The sequence below is a fragment of the Anopheles arabiensis genome, chromosome 2, assembly GCF_016920715.1.
Source record: "Anopheles arabiensis isolate DONGOLA chromosome 2, AaraD3, whole genome shotgun sequence".
Classification (NCBI taxonomy): domain Eukaryota; kingdom Metazoa; phylum Arthropoda; class Insecta; order Diptera; family Culicidae; genus Anopheles; species Anopheles arabiensis.
The window spans coordinates 5,352,878-5,362,500 of record NC_053517.1 but is presented as its reverse complement, the minus strand read 5'-3'; the positions used below and the strand labels follow the sequence as shown (position 1 = coordinate 5,362,500).

Genomic DNA, 9,623 nt, shown 5'->3' with positions numbered 1-9,623 from the left:
TTTACGTAGCGTAGTGAAACTGTGAAACATATTATTCCCGGGGCACACGCACACTCACGGGCAGCCCGTCTTTGGGTGTGTGCACCAACCATCAATTAGAGCGAAATTGCGAAATCGTTGCGAAATTAATTAACTTAGTTCAATTGATTAAACTCATTAAACCCTACGTATAAGAACGTGTAGGTGAGGAAGGCGTGCATGCGTTGTTGGTATTTCGAGTTCGAGTAAACAAAAACCAAACAAACCACGGCAAACACCTACGTGTGTATGTGTGTATGCACACGCTCTCTCTCCCTCGGTTTGTTGTTTATAGAGTGTTTGTGTTTTGCATAGGTCCAAGCACTATAGGTTTGGTGTGCGTGGGGAAGAAGAATTTTAAAATCACAAATAGTAATAATCTCTCTCCCTACCAAACCAGCGTTGTAAATAAACCCCTTCCCCCTCCCCCCCAGGATAAGGGTTGCAGAAGAGGATGTACATTTTGAAGAGAAGGGGCAGAGGGGAACGCATTGCGCAGGAGATGAATAGAGCTCATACATACAGACACGAAACAAAATGAAACAAAACGAAAGAAAAACACAGAAAATCAGAACAGAACGCGCATTAGCACAAGGCGCCACGGTGCGCGCGGGATTATGAATTTAACTATATTTTTACTACGCATAAGTGAGACTAAAATATAAAACTATTTAGTACTACTATTACTATTACCACTAACTACTATTATTACCACTACCTTACTAGCGCCAACCACACTCTCCTTAGCCAGGGTAAGGCGTAGCGGCGCGAGAGATAACCATTTGCAAATATCATGCATTCATAAATAAGCAATAAATAAATAGCACCTAATGTGTACCCCCCCTCCCCCATGCGGAGTAGAAGAAGAAAGGAAGGAGGAACAAAGAAAGAGATAGAAGAAAAATACACACAGACACATACACAAATTATTCAACGCTGCGAACAATGGCTGTAAATCGTTAAAGGAATCTAAGGAGTCCATGGCACAACAACACAACAAACAACAGGGGGATCGTAAGCGATCGCAAGCAGTTAGAGCTAGAGAAAGAAGACGGAGACAGAGAGAGCTAAAGAGAGAGAAAGAGAGAGAACAAGAGAGAGAGATAGTGTTCCTCTGTAAATAGTTCCGTTTGAAATCGGGCGCGGAGAGTCATTTGGAAGAGCAAAATTCAACATAATTTGCCAAAACACACACACACACACGCACACAGACAGAGCAGTGCTTCTTCAGTGGCTCCTGGGATCGTGCCACGCGCATAATACACAATACTTCGGATATAAAAATACATTGAGTGAGAGAGAGAGAGAGAGATGCACGATGAAACAGACAGAGCAACGTGTGTGTGCTGTGTGGTGTGTGGAAGCAAAAAAAGAGCTAAAATTATTGAACTGCAAATTTGGGCTGTTAAACTTCGTTCGTACTACCAAAAGCATGGTTCACTGTCGTCACTAACCGAATGATATAGGGAACTACACAGACACAGACACATTCAAAAGAAGAGCTTTTGGCCAGCTTCCTTTCAAGGAGCCAGAAGGATTCAAGGGGACAAGGGGAGGAGGGGGGAGGGTAGTTTTTGTGATCCCTGCCCTTCAATACCAATGATCGTATACAAACGAGTGGCGTCGCAGCACAGAATAAGCAATAGGCAATAGGGCGAGAGAGCTCATTGAATCCACTCCTCCTCTCTCTTTCCCACGCCCTTTCCAAGGGGAACTGTTTGTGAGCGTGTGTGTGTGCGTGTGTGTGTCAGTCACAGCTTGAACACATCCACTCGGTGATCCAGTACCGCACACAGCTCAAACCAGAGACTCGTCCAATCTTCTACTTCTGAAACTTTGTACATACAACAATCAAAACACACTGCATCTACTGCAACGATCTGTATGCTTGTGTGTATGTGTGTGTGCGTATGTGAGAATGAGTGATCTTGTGAGACATTTAGCAAACAAAACAGAAGCCACAACCGCAACAGCCACAGCAGCAGCAGGAGTAGCAGCAGCACCACAACCACACAATGCCATCGTACCGGGACTCTCTCTCTCTCTCTCACACACACACACTCGATCCCGTGATGGAAGAATTGATACAAAAATATATATATTTCACCCTCTCGCCAGCGTGTTGTCGACCCCGAGAGTAGGGAATGGGCAGACGGGAGACGGGATTGGGCAGAAACAACATACAAATAAACAGGAGTTAGTATAGTAATAATGCAAAATACGCGCCACGAGACGACGCACGGAAACCAGGCGGAAGGGCCGGGTGGTAGAAAAACACAAAAAAGAAACGCCAGAACGAAGTGGGAAAGCCGAATCCAGTGATTTTATAGAAAATACAAATAACAATTTTAATAACGACCAAACTTAGTTATACTAAATATATATACATGAAAATATATATATATATATACATATACATATATATATTAAAACATATTTTATTGATTGCTAAGCAAAATTATAGAGGGAAAAATCAAACGAGAGGAAAGCGGATCCAGTAGTAAAAAGAACGAGAGAGAAAGAGCGATAGAGAGCGAGAGAAAACGGAGCAAATCCAAAAACAAAAACTCTAGGAGAAAACTAAGCAAACAACAACGGCAACCAAACGTTGTTGTTGTCGTTCGATCAAGACAAAGCGTGCAAGTGGCAGTGAATATACATAGGGTACTAATATACATATATACATAATAAGTAATAACCAAAATCGAGATCGCTAATCGAGGGACGAAAAGCATGGTTCAGCATAAGAAAGAAGCAAGTCGCGTTACAAGAAAATGGAAGCAATGGACGGAAGAAGAAGAAGAAGAAAAAGAAGAAACAATGCATAACATAAACCATTAATTGACTACTAAAACACCAACAAGTGCTATTAGTAATAGAAATCGAATATTATCATATGTTATTGAAAAAAAAACAACAAGTAGGAGGGATAAGGTATAAATACAATTACGAATTAAAAGCAAGCTCACACAACAAACAAAAAACATACACACACACACTAACATTCATACAAACAAAAAAAAACAAACAAACATACATACCACACAAGTTTATAAAATAAAGGGCAAAAAGAAGGAACACCAGGCCGAAGCAGATCTAATTGAAAAAAGGGCGTAGTAAAAAACATAGCATGAAAGTGTGATGGCGTTGGCACAAAATGGCTACCAATAAAGCAAGAATGTAGTAGGTCAGAATAAACATACACACACACACACACACAGACACATTGACACAAACAAACCAAAAAACACGTGCAAATAAAGCCAAGGGTAAGAAGGTAAGAAGAAGGTGGGCGTGCGGATACAAAACAAGAAAATATCTAAAATCGGTACCATTCTCTGTACATACATTAGTTTGGTTCATTACAAACGTTTTCGGGGTACTGTTTTACTTACTATAAGTTCGGTGAAAAAAAACATAGTTACTGCCTTACATAACTATATACATATATACATAGCGGTGTGTATGTGTGTATGGATATACATATATACACACACTCCCACACACTTATATGTATATACATATACATACATATGAATAAAACTAATTCGGAATAAGCAAAAGAGCTACTATTATCGGAAAGGAGGCAGACGCAGGGGCGGGGCCGCTGCTAAAACACGGCTAGAAAAGAACATTAACGAACGGACAACACGTCACACAACACAACGAAACAACGACGTCACAAAAACACAAACAAAACTTGACGGTGGCAAACAAACACACACGAACCCATTTGTAAATACTTGCCTGTATACAATTACTTCAGACGTGCAGAAAAGAAAACTGAAAAACTACATTAAACAACAAACTTTAAACTAAAAACGCCCATAAAAAGGATTTTATAAGGATAACGCTTTGACAGTAATATAAAAACACACCACTAACGATTTTGATTTAAAAACGAAAAACAAACGACGCGCCTACTTTGATCATTCAAACCATCAGACTACGAAGACAGTAACGGACGCAAAACGACACCACACGAACACACGCATGCACGCAAACGCAAACGCAAACGCCACGCTCAAAAAGTACTACGCAACTTCTACACACCTTCCCAATACATCAATACGTACACACAAGGAAACGGAAACATTCTTAAAAAAAAAACATAAAACGGCAAGGTTACGCGTTCAGAACGGCGGTAAAAGTGGTCTTAGGAATGCTCTAAACTCTTCTAGATATAAGTTCTAATTCAATACTACCTAAAACATGAAACACCAATCTCTCTAGGGTATGAGGAGGAAGAGTTTTGTTTTCCTTTCATTTCATCGTTTTTCGTACGAGCGCTAGGAGGAACAAGAGTAAAACGGGGGAAAAAAGATACAATTTAAAATGAAACGGAAAAACGATAAAAAATAAAACCACAACCAAACTCTAATCTAATGAACGAAAGCAAACAAGCAAACCAAACTACCGCCCAGGCACGCACGCCCTTGTGTGTGTGTGTGCGTGTGTGCTGGGGTATGGTTAGTAGGAAGGTGCGGTGTGGCCGTACCGCGCGCTGCACACCCATTTACAGCACAAACAGCGGGAGGACAAAAATCGAGAACTAGCAAACAAACAAAAAACGGTACTAGCTTAAGAATTGATTCTAGTGAAGCCCCACAACCAGTAGCAGAATCGGGCCTGAATTTAGCGGCTCATTGCCCAAGCGGTTCTAGCGACGAGGACGAGTGGGATCGAGGTGGGAAAAGGACACATATGTAGCGAGTAGTTTCCGTCCCGGCCCCCTTTCCCCATGCATCTTCAACACCCCATCTTCAGCGTGTAATTGGGGTTTTTTAGGTATGTAAGGTATAGAAGAAGAAGCTACAGTGCGAAATAATGGCAGAACATGGAAGCAAAATGTGCAGCCAGCCACAAACGATCGCCCTTTTTACACATAGACAGGAACTAGGAACAAAAACAGGCTCGTTTCCGTTCGGCTCATCGAATTTGATCTCGTCTTACATACACACATACGGTTTGTGTTTGGATTTATTCTCTTTTTCTCTCAAAGCCTCCACACCCCCTCCCCCTCACTTTACTCTTCACATCTCTCATACATTATAATTATTATTGTAAGTGATTTCAACACAACACACAAATATAAGGAAAGAACCACAGCAAACACGCACACAACACACACAAACACCCACAAACATATGGAAAGCTGCGAAAAAACAGAAAGCGAGAAAACATAAGAAAACTAAACCAAAAATAAATATACTATTGCTTGTACAGAGAGAGAGAAAGAGAGAGAAAAAGTGGGGAGAAAACAAACCGAAATTACACTCCAGTCCAGGCGAAGAAGCTGCGAAGCGAAAAGCCTCCCTCAACATGCACACATACACATTCGTAAGCGTATAAACGTAAGTAAGCCCAAAACTTCCTCCCAGAAACAAAACACACACGCACGCTCATTTGTGTAAGTAATATTTGCAAAACGCAGAACACGCAGAAAAGTATCATAAGAAACAAACTATATGTAATAACTAAGTAAAGCAAAACGGATTAATTAAAATGGAAGAGAAAAACAAGAAAAAACAAAACCAAAACCCTAGATAGTGGAGTAAAAAAAACAACAACAAGAAAGCCCGCATAAAATCGGTAAGCAATAGCACAAATACACATACAAACAAACATACAGACAAAAAACAAAAACAAAACAAGGATGATGAGGGGCAAATTGTTAAACAACAAAACACACAAACTTAATGTAAGCAATCACAAACAGCAGATAAAATCAAACCAACAGCCTGGGAAGGAGACTGAGCCAAGGAAAGAGACAGAGCAGGCAGAGCATTCGACAGAAGAGATAGAGTAGCATGCCCAATCAACCAGCAGTAGCAGCAACAGACGCAGCAGGCGTAGCAGCAGCCGTAGCTACAGCAGCAGCAGCAGCAGCAGCACCACGGTGGTCAATACCGTTTCCGGTCTCAAAAGGCCCGATTGCCGACAAGGAATTCTTTATCTGTATCGTCCGTTCTTCATCGTTAAAAAGTAATGACATAATTCAAAAACGAAGTACACATTACTCCAAAAACACACACATACACACATCCACATACGTTCTCTAGGTTCTGCGGAGTAGACAGCAGCAGACATCAGTTCGGTTAGTTCGTTAGATTGACAAGTTTATAGAAGCAGCAGGATCCTCGCGTGTAGCTGTGTGTGTGTCATCGTGCCGAGACAGTGGCGTGCAAAAGCAAAGGGAACGAAAGGGCAAAGTAGGCTTTCCTCGCTGTTGTGCATAGTGTTCAACGCTGCAACGACAGCCACGGCCTGTGTGAAATGAGGCGATCGTGGGAAGTTTTCCGTATTCGGTTTCGCTTTGCTCAAATCAGATTCGCTCTCCACTCCGAGGAGAAACGCGTGCGTGCGTGTGTATGTGTGCTGGAGGTGCGATAAGAAACGAAGGTAGGAAACATTCAAGCGATAGAAATATACTTTCTGCCACAAAGCGAGCAAAGAGCAAAAAAAGAGAGGGATAGAGAATGATCCGGTGAATGGACAGTAAACGGAAAAACGTTTAAAGAAGACAGCGGAATAAATCAAACAAACACCAAATTTTGAAACGCATTGACTTGAACCACGCATCGTCGCGAAACGGTAAGGGAAGGGGGGAAACAAGAAGAAAACTTACAACTTACCCAGAGTGCTTCCAGCAAAACTTTTTACATACTCGCCTCCTCCCTTTTTCGATCCAATAATTAATAATTCCTGTGTTCCGTTTGCACCAACCGCCATCACACAACTTTTGGCCTGCCAACTTGTTCCCACAAAACACAAGAACACACACACACACACACACACACAAACACACAGGGGAACATTCAAAGCGCGCGCGCGTTCTTTTTCCGTAGGTATAAAGCAAGATAACCATGGAAGATTCCTTCACATTCCTTTCCTCTACAAACCAACCTTTTCTTCCAGTGTGAGCGAGTGACACGCGTTACATAGAGCAAATAAAAGTAAAGAAGAGAGAGACAGGGAGAGAGCTAAAGAAAGATAGCGAGAGAGAGAGAGAGAGAGAGATAGCAGGAGGGATGTAAAAGTAAGCAAAAGTAAACGTAGTGAATAACTCAAAGTAACCGTTGCAAACATACACACGCAAGCGCCCATGTCTGCATGCATTAATTAGCGCTAAAATCGTTATAGCTAAAATATTCATTCAATTAAGTAGAACCAATCCAAGCTAAATAAACAAAAAAAACAAAAGGCATTAAAAAAACATTGTTGATCGTACTTTAAAACAAACCCCACAAAGAAAACAAAATATCAAACATCCCCGTTTTGGAAGGAAATTAAACAAAAAATCTAAATACACGCACACACACAAAAAGAATGAACGCAAAAAAAACACGTTTCCCCGTTTAAAAACGCGTGACTGTGCACTGAAATGTGGCTGCATGACAGCGTTGAAGTTTAGAAAAAATACAGGTATCGATGGAAAGGAAAGGCAGGGTGGTCCCTCTGTACGGCGCCTGGTTAGGAGAGGGGTGGGAGGGACCCAACATACACACACTATAGGGTCCATTGCACGAGCGTGTGCTAGCGGAATGGGGGGAGGGGAAGGTTTGCTGAAACTTCCTTCGCTCCACGAAAACTTACTTCTAAAGCCAAAACACACGAAAACACCAAAAGCACGCTGTTATTAACGGAACAAAATGCCCCGTTGTCTGTCCGTTTCTGTTTTGAGTTGCGTGATATGTAAGCGACGAACGCAAAAGGGATTAAAATTCTCATCCAAGCAAGGAAACTCGTTCGTTACATTGTGTTGTTTCTTTCATTTTTCCATTTGTGTGTGTGTGTGCGTCGCTCGCTCTCTCTCTCTCTTTGGCTTGTGCAAAGCGCAAGCCGTTTTGAGAGTACGCGTTATGCGGCCTTTTCGTTATGCGCCGCTTTGCGCCACAAATCTGTACAGAGAGGCAGGGGCGCAGGCCGTTTTGTTTCGCCCGCCACGCGTGCCACAATGTAATTAACCCCTTTAATAAAAAACAAATCGCGTAGCTCGGTGCTAGGCGGTGCGGTGCGGAATATTATAGCTCTAGCTGCGTTTCAACTCTAGCGACAAGTAAATTACAAAACGCAGCAGAATGCGAACAAACCAGCAAACAAACAAACAAAATTAAACATGCGAAAACCAGGTAGCTTGTTGTGGGACCAGGTCCACGCGTAGAACGGTCGTTGCGTTTGAGCTTGAAGCTTAGTAAAGATATCGAATCTCTAAAAAAAAACAAAGACCCATACAAACGTTCGTTTTTTGTGCGGCAAAACCGTGCCGAAGCCGCCAAAAACCATTTCCATTTACGTTCGCGCTTCCCATCCGATCGAAGTAGTCAGGCGGTAGTCGGGAGGCTGTTCGGGAGAGAGCCAGTTGCTACCGCGAGCAGCTTAAGAAAGAGAAAGAGTGAGAGGAAGTGAAAAGTAGAGGAAGACAGATGCACAGCAATCCACTCTCACACACACACAAAGAGAAGAGCACAAGTAGGCTACGTCGTACATACAGTGAGGCAAGAAATTAATCGATACGATGCGATCATCCCTATCCGAACGCTAGAAAGAATGCACGCGAGCGATCACGTGACTTTTAAAACAAAACACCCCATTCTAATACTTTTCCTCTCTTGCACTACTGTTTCAAAACTACACACATTGGCAGCAAGGAATTTAGTTTACACAAATCCATACAAACACACACAAACACACACACTCGTAATGGGAAACGATGAAAATGCTCAAACACGTGTATGAAAGCATTTGCATTTCCCTTCCTTATCAAACACACACACAGAAAGAGAGCAAAACACTCCCAAACACACAACAACACACACATCAGTTAAGCGCAACAACCGATTGTAACCGATACGTATGGCCATCGTATTTTTAATAAATCACTGCCAAAATCACTGAACGGACGGAATATATTTGAAGCATGTGTTCACACCACTCCAACACTTCTGGGCTATTGTCTGATATTTCTATCGTATAAATAAACAATTGAATGGGGAAGTTACAGAGACAACAACCATACAATGCCACTAGCCGGCGGCGGCGGCAGCAGCAGCAGCAGTAACATCAACAAATTATGACGAACAAGCAGAAGAAACAAAGCGAAGAAACTAAACAAAAACCGATTAAAAAGAAGAAGAAAAAAACTCTAAATAATAATATAAGGTATAGAAACGAAAGCGATAGAGGGAGAGACCGAGAGGAAGAAGAAGAAAACACACAGCGCTATCGCGATTGATTTACATTAGGAACATACTCACGACACCAATATAAAGAAAAAGAAACCGAAGGGGAGTTTTACGATTTAAAGCAAAAAAAAATAAAGAACGAAAACGGGGGAGAGAGAGAGAAAAAAAAACAGTAGCGAACAAGGAAGAACACAAGTGGGGAGAGGAAAAGAAGAAGAAAAAAAACGCAACGCAGCGAGGTTATTATATGAACAAACAAACAACAACAACAACAACAACAAAAGATCATAATATTGAAATAATTCTAAAAGAAAAAAAAACAATTCATATATCCACTAAAACGAAAAAAAAACTTCAATAAAGAAAATTTTAATTCAATCCTTGTTACGAAAAAAAAACAGTGCAATGATGTCAAGATAT

At 41.5% G+C, this 9,623-nt stretch overlaps 1 protein-coding gene across 18 annotated transcripts in view; it reads left to right on the top strand.

Annotated features, from left to right (window-relative positions):
- LOC120898256 (innexin shaking-B) overlaps positions 1–9,428 on the top strand; it is a 64,439-nt gene extending 55,011 nt beyond the window's left edge. For all 18 annotated transcript variants that reach the window (XM_040303838.1, XM_040303833.1, XM_040303839.1 and 15 more), the window contains one exon: positions 1–9,428. This exon is cut by the window's left edge and continues 1,850 nt beyond it. The gene's annotated coding sequence lies outside the window, so the exon portion shown is untranslated.
- Positions 9,429–9,623: the final 195 nt, after the last annotated feature.